This window comes from Tupaia chinensis, unplaced genomic scaffold (genome assembly GCF_000334495.1).
Source record: "Tupaia chinensis unplaced genomic scaffold, TupChi_1.0 Scaffold000646_1, whole genome shotgun sequence".
Lineage (NCBI taxonomy): Eukaryota > Metazoa > Chordata > Mammalia > Scandentia > Tupaiidae > Tupaia > Tupaia belangeri.
The window spans coordinates 345,869-351,316 of NW_006160167.1; the positions used below are offsets into that span (position 1 = coordinate 345,869).

At 49.3% G+C, this 5,448-nt stretch overlaps 2 pseudogenes; one reads left to right on the top strand and one right to left on the bottom strand.

Annotated features, from left to right (window-relative positions):
* Window positions 1–2,333: 2,333 nt before the first annotated feature.
* Window positions 2,334–3,007, bottom strand: LOC102488603 (mRNA turnover protein 4 homolog pseudogene; annotated as a pseudogene).
* Window positions 3,008–3,557: 550 nt separating this feature from the next.
* On the top strand, window positions 3,558–5,035 carry LOC102468801 (nuclear autoantigenic sperm protein pseudogene; annotated as a pseudogene).
* The last annotated feature ends 413 nt before the right edge of the window (window positions 5,036–5,448 follow it).

Consider the following 5,448-nt stretch of genomic DNA (forward strand, 5'->3'; position numbering starts at 1 on the left):
CTCGGTGCTTTCCAGGAGCTGGGAACACCTCTCCTCCAGCACACTGGGTGAGTGCGAAGTAGGGGGAGTACTGGAGGTGCACGGCCTCGTCATTCCCAGCCTGTGCCCAGGAGCCCCATGACACCTGGAGAGGCAGGCTAGGAGTGACGTGGGGATCCCTGATGGCTGATTTTTCCAGGTGAAAGTACTTTGGAATCCCTGGAGGGTTATCACCCCAGGCCCTACACCCCAGAGCTGCTGATCTGATGACTCTAGGGCAGGGCCTGAGAATGTACATTTCTCCCAAGCAGGCAGGTGATGGCCTAGCTCTGCTGAGGGGATCTTTTTTGACAGCTGCTGCTTCCAGCACACCTCCTCCTTGGAGGCCTCTGGGTATGACACTGTTCTAATACTGGTGCTAAATGCAGCTAGCCAGGCATGGGGCAGCCAGAGGCCCTTTCTCCCTACCCCTCCCTCCCAGTGCTGAGTTGGTCAGCATTAGCAAAAGTCGCTGAGCTCCAGGAGCCGGGAGCGGAGGCCCCAGCCCCTGGCTGTCATCCTGATTGCCCATGCAAAGCACTGGCCAGGGTACAGACTTGCTGACAAGCACCCCACCCCGTGTTTGGGGATAAATTCTGTTTCCCTAACTATCACACATATAGAGTCCTGGCTCTGCAAACAGATGCAAAGCCTCCCCCTGCCCTCTGGACCATCCCACCCTGTGGACACCTTCTTGACGGCCTGCAGAGTGGAAGGCCCCCAGGTGGGAGAGGCCCCTAGGAGACCTGAGAATTCCTTCCTGGACCAGCTGATAGCAAAACCCAAGGCAGCTGAGGCATGAATAAGCACACCCAGAGCTCTCTCAGGTGTTCGAAGTGTTCTTGGCCTGGTGCTCAGAACTAGAACAGTGCCCTGACTGGCAGAGAGGAGAGGCTGAGTGCGAGGGTGTGGGGGCAAAGACATCAGCTTTGGGGAGAAGGTATCAAGGCTCCAGGTCAGCTCCATTTGACAGGGGTTCCTTCTCAAGGCCTCCAAGGATTCCTTGGCTCCCAAGATGTCTGTTTTTCTGTGGTCCCCGCTCCCTCAGGGCCACCTCTTCTCACCTCGGTGACCCTTAGGTGCATGGGGGCCTCTGCATATGCAAACAGCTGAGGGGCTAAGCCTCCTCTAGTGTGCATCAGCCTGGGCTCCACCCACGTGGACTGAGGTTAGGGAGGCGGCAGGTACTGAAGCAGTCATGGATAAAGTGCCCCCAGATGGCATCAGAGTGAATCAGAAAGATGGCAGCTCCCTCCTGGCTCTTTCTGTTGGCTGCTGAGTACTTTTTCACGGTGCCCAGCCAGTGGGCAGTGGATGCTCAAGGTCAATGGGATAATTCATGAGTGTGCTAACTACCAGAAATGTGTCAGTTTTGTTTTGTTTGTTTGTTTGTTTTGGAGAGGTTTTTGCTATAGAGCATGTGCGCTTGCCAGAAAGAAAGAAACAGGGAGACAGGAAGCAAGAAAGCATCCTCAGGGGGGGATGGCCACGCTGCAATCCCTTCTCCTCCATTATCCTCTCAGGATTTTGGGCATGCATGCACACACACCTGGCATGAGTTTAAGTCACTGGGTCTGGGACTTGAACCATGATCGACTACATGGGAGTCCAGTGACATAGCCATTACGCCAACCGCTCGTCCCGAAATGTGTCAGTTATTAAACTTAACCTTTTTAGTGGGGGAGAGGTCCAGACAGTGGGTGCATGTGCGAGAGAGAGAAAGAGAGAGAAACAGGTCTAATCCATATTTAACTTTTTTAAAGAATGATTTAATTTAATTTTATTCATTGTCATCATTTTATTTTATCTTTTTGAAGTTTACGAAGAGAGAGAGACAGAGAGAGAGAGAGAGAGAGAGAAGGAAAGTGAGAAAGCAAGCTGCCAGGTCTGGGACTCAAACCATGTCAGTCATATGGGAGTCCAGCCACCTTAACCACCATGCCACCTATTGGCCTCATATTTAATTTTTAAATGTGTTCAAGAAGTCGAGAACACTGCATATATACCAGAGAACTTCAGACATTAAAAAATAAAATTAAAGTATGAATGTGTTTTGGTGCCCAAAACATTTGACATTCATGTATAGTTTTTTCCTAATACACATACACGCATTCCCCGTGAGTGCCCCCACCCCCCAGGAAGATAAGTCCCTTTTGTGGCTCACAAGCAGACCCCTGCAGACAGTGCCATTCTCTGCACAGTCACGCTCCCATCTTCATCTGTGGCAAAGTAAACAGCTGCCCCTCCAGAGAGGTGACCGCGTGGTCCACTCCAGACCTGGAACATGCCGGAAGGCCTTCAGTCCTGAGTCCCCATCAGTCGTCGCCATCATCCTCTGAGTCTTCTGCTGACTCTGATGCACTCTCTGGCAAGTCATCGCCCATCGGCTGGGACCTTCCAGACTGTCATTCCACATGTACTTCATGGCCACTTTGAATTCAGCCATCTGGTACCCAGAAAGCTTCAGGATCCGGGCTTGCTCAGGCGTCAGCACGTCGCCCTCCCTGCACACCTCGTAGTGGGACAGCAGAGTCACCACGGCGCTCCTGAGGGCGTGGGCCGTTCACGTGTGGAGTGGCTCCAGGCTCACGGTGAAAGCTCTTTGTTACCGACTCTGGCGGAGGCCATTTCTGTGAATTTCGTGAACCACGCACTCATCTCCTCCTTAGAGCGGCTGGTGAAAAGGAGGCCCCGCCTTTCCCCCAACTTCTTGCTTACCTGGTGCAGGTTGTCTTTATTCATCAGCTGGGCTTCCACCCAAGGCCACCGTCATCACCTCGTTTTTTCCCAAAGAACATCCGGCTGTGCTTCCAGGCGTTCCGGATGTCCTTCAGCTCGCTGTTGCTCATGTGGCCGCAGAGATGATGAAGAGGCATTCGTACATGTCCACACTTTCCCGAAGCTCTTCGATCAGGTTCTGTTTCCGTTCCAAGCCTTTCTTGGTGGTTTTGGTTAAGGAAACGTTCTTGTCGCGCTTGGATTTTGGCATGGCGCTGAAACCCTGTGTGGCTCATCCCCTGTGAGCTTTTTGCAGACTTCCTAATATGATGAATTCTAATCTCAAACACAGAAAGTGTATGTTTATTAATGAAAAATTAATTTCAATCGCTGGCCCTGTAGCCTAGTAGTTAAGGGAGCCAGATCCCACATGGCCTACTTGAAAAACATGCCAGGTATGTAGGTATGCATGCCCCAAATCCTGAAAGGGTGGAGAAATAAAGGAAAAGCGACCAAGGCATGGCCACACTCAACTAGGGGTACTTCCCCCTCCCTCTCTGTCTCCTTCCCTCTGGCAAGTGCATACATCCTCTGGCAATTAAAAAAATTATAATGAGGGGCCAGCAGGTGGCATGGTGGTTAGGGTGCTGCACTCCCACATGGCTGACCATGGCTCAAGTCTCAGATCTGGCAGCTCTCTCTCTCTCTGGTCAAATTAAATGATAATAATGATGATGATGATGATGATGATAATATAATTACATAAATAGTTCCTTTAAAATAATAATAATTATTTTTAAAAGAGCCTGAGGGGCTTTACAATGCAAGTAAAATAATACACATAAAAATGTTTTGGGAATCTGCCATTTTCTGTTCCTGAATAAGTCTGCCTTCTTAAATTCCCTGTGTTTTCCTCACAGGAATTTCACCTACTGGTTCTCCACCTCAGGGCAACGAGGGCCACAGAGTCCACAGCCACTGCCACCATCGCCATGGAGTTGGTTTCCGCTGACAAAATTGAAGATGTTTCTGCTCCTGCAACCTCTGCAGATAAAATGGAGAATGTGGATGTGGATAGTGAAGCTAAGAAATTCTTGGGTTTAGGACAGAAACATCTGGTGATGGGAGATATTCGAGCAGCTGTCAATGCGTTCCAGGAAGCAGCTAGTCTTTTAGGTAAGAAGTGTGGAGAAACAGCTAATGAATGTGGAGAAGCCTTCTTTTTCAATGGGAAATCACTTCTAGTATTGGCAAGCATGGAGAATGGTGTATTGGAAAATGCCTTAGAAGGTGTGCATGTGGAAGAAGAAGAAGGAGACCAAACAAGATGAATCTCTGATAGAAAATAATGGTAACAGATGAATTCGAAGGTTCAGAAGAAGAGGATAAAGAAAATGACAAAGCTGAAAACACACTAAACAATTCAACTCTTGAAAACAAACCTCTTCAAGAAAATGAAGAGGAGGAGAGTGGGAACCTCGAGCTTGCCTGGGACATGCTGGATTTAGCAAAGATCATTTTTAAAAGGCAGGAAACCAAAGAAGCCCAGCTTTATGCTGCACAGGCACACCTTACACTTGGAGAGGTTAGTGTTGAATCTGAGAACGATAGTCAAGCTGTGGAAGAGTTCCAGGCTTGCCTAAGTTTGCAAGAGCAGCACCTAGAAGCCCTTGACCTTCTCCTTGCAGAGACCCTTACCAGCTGGGCTTGGCCTATGGCTCTCAGTGTGATGAGGCGGTGGCACAGTTCAGCAAATCTACTGAAGTCATTGAGAAGAGAATGGCTGAACTAAATGGACAGATGAAAGAAGCTGAAGGATCACCTGCTGAATATGAGAGAGGAATCGAGGAGCTAGAAGAACTGCTACCTGAGATTGGAGGAAAGATAGACGATGCAAAGGAGGCCCAGCATAGTGAGTGGGGGTGTAGCCAAACTGGCTCTGAAAGCCACGCTGGTGGAGAGCTCTACCTCGGGTTTCACCTCCAGTGGAGGAGGTTCTTCAGTCTCCATGATTGCCAGTCGAAAGTCGACCGATGGTGCTTCCCCATCAAATTATATGGCTGATATTTCCCACCTTGTCAGAAAGAAGAGGAAACCAGAGGAAGAAAGTCCCCGGAACCGTGATGCAAAGAAAGCCAAACACGAGCCAGAGGTGAATGGAAGCAGTGGGGATGCTGTCCCCAGTGGAAACGAAGTTTCAGAAAACATGGAGGAGGAGGCTAAGGGTCATGCTGAAAGCCGGGCAACAGTAGAGGCGACAGGGGAGGCTGGAGCTACAGTTGAGAACACGGCATGTTAAGAGAGGGAGCAGAGCCTTCCTCCCAAGGGAAAGTGTTTCTGTATATAATGTGTATTTTCACTTTTGGGGAGGATTCTTTTTGTATAACTTCAATAAAGATTGTAAGCAAAAAAAAAAAAAAAATGTTTTTGGACCAGCAGATGGCATAATAGTTATGTCGCTGGACTCCCACATAGCTGATCACAGTTTGAATCCTGGACCTAGCAGCTTGAAATGCATGCTGGAAGCCTGTGAGTGCGTGCCCAAGATCCCTAGAGGAGAATGGAGAAGAAGGGATTGTGGTGTGGCCATCCCCCACTGGGTGGGGGATGATTTCTCACTTTCTGGAGAGGTTTTTGCTATAGGGCGTGTGCACTCACCAGAAAGACAGAGAGAGACAGAGAGACAGAAAGTGAGAAATCTCCCTCCAGGGG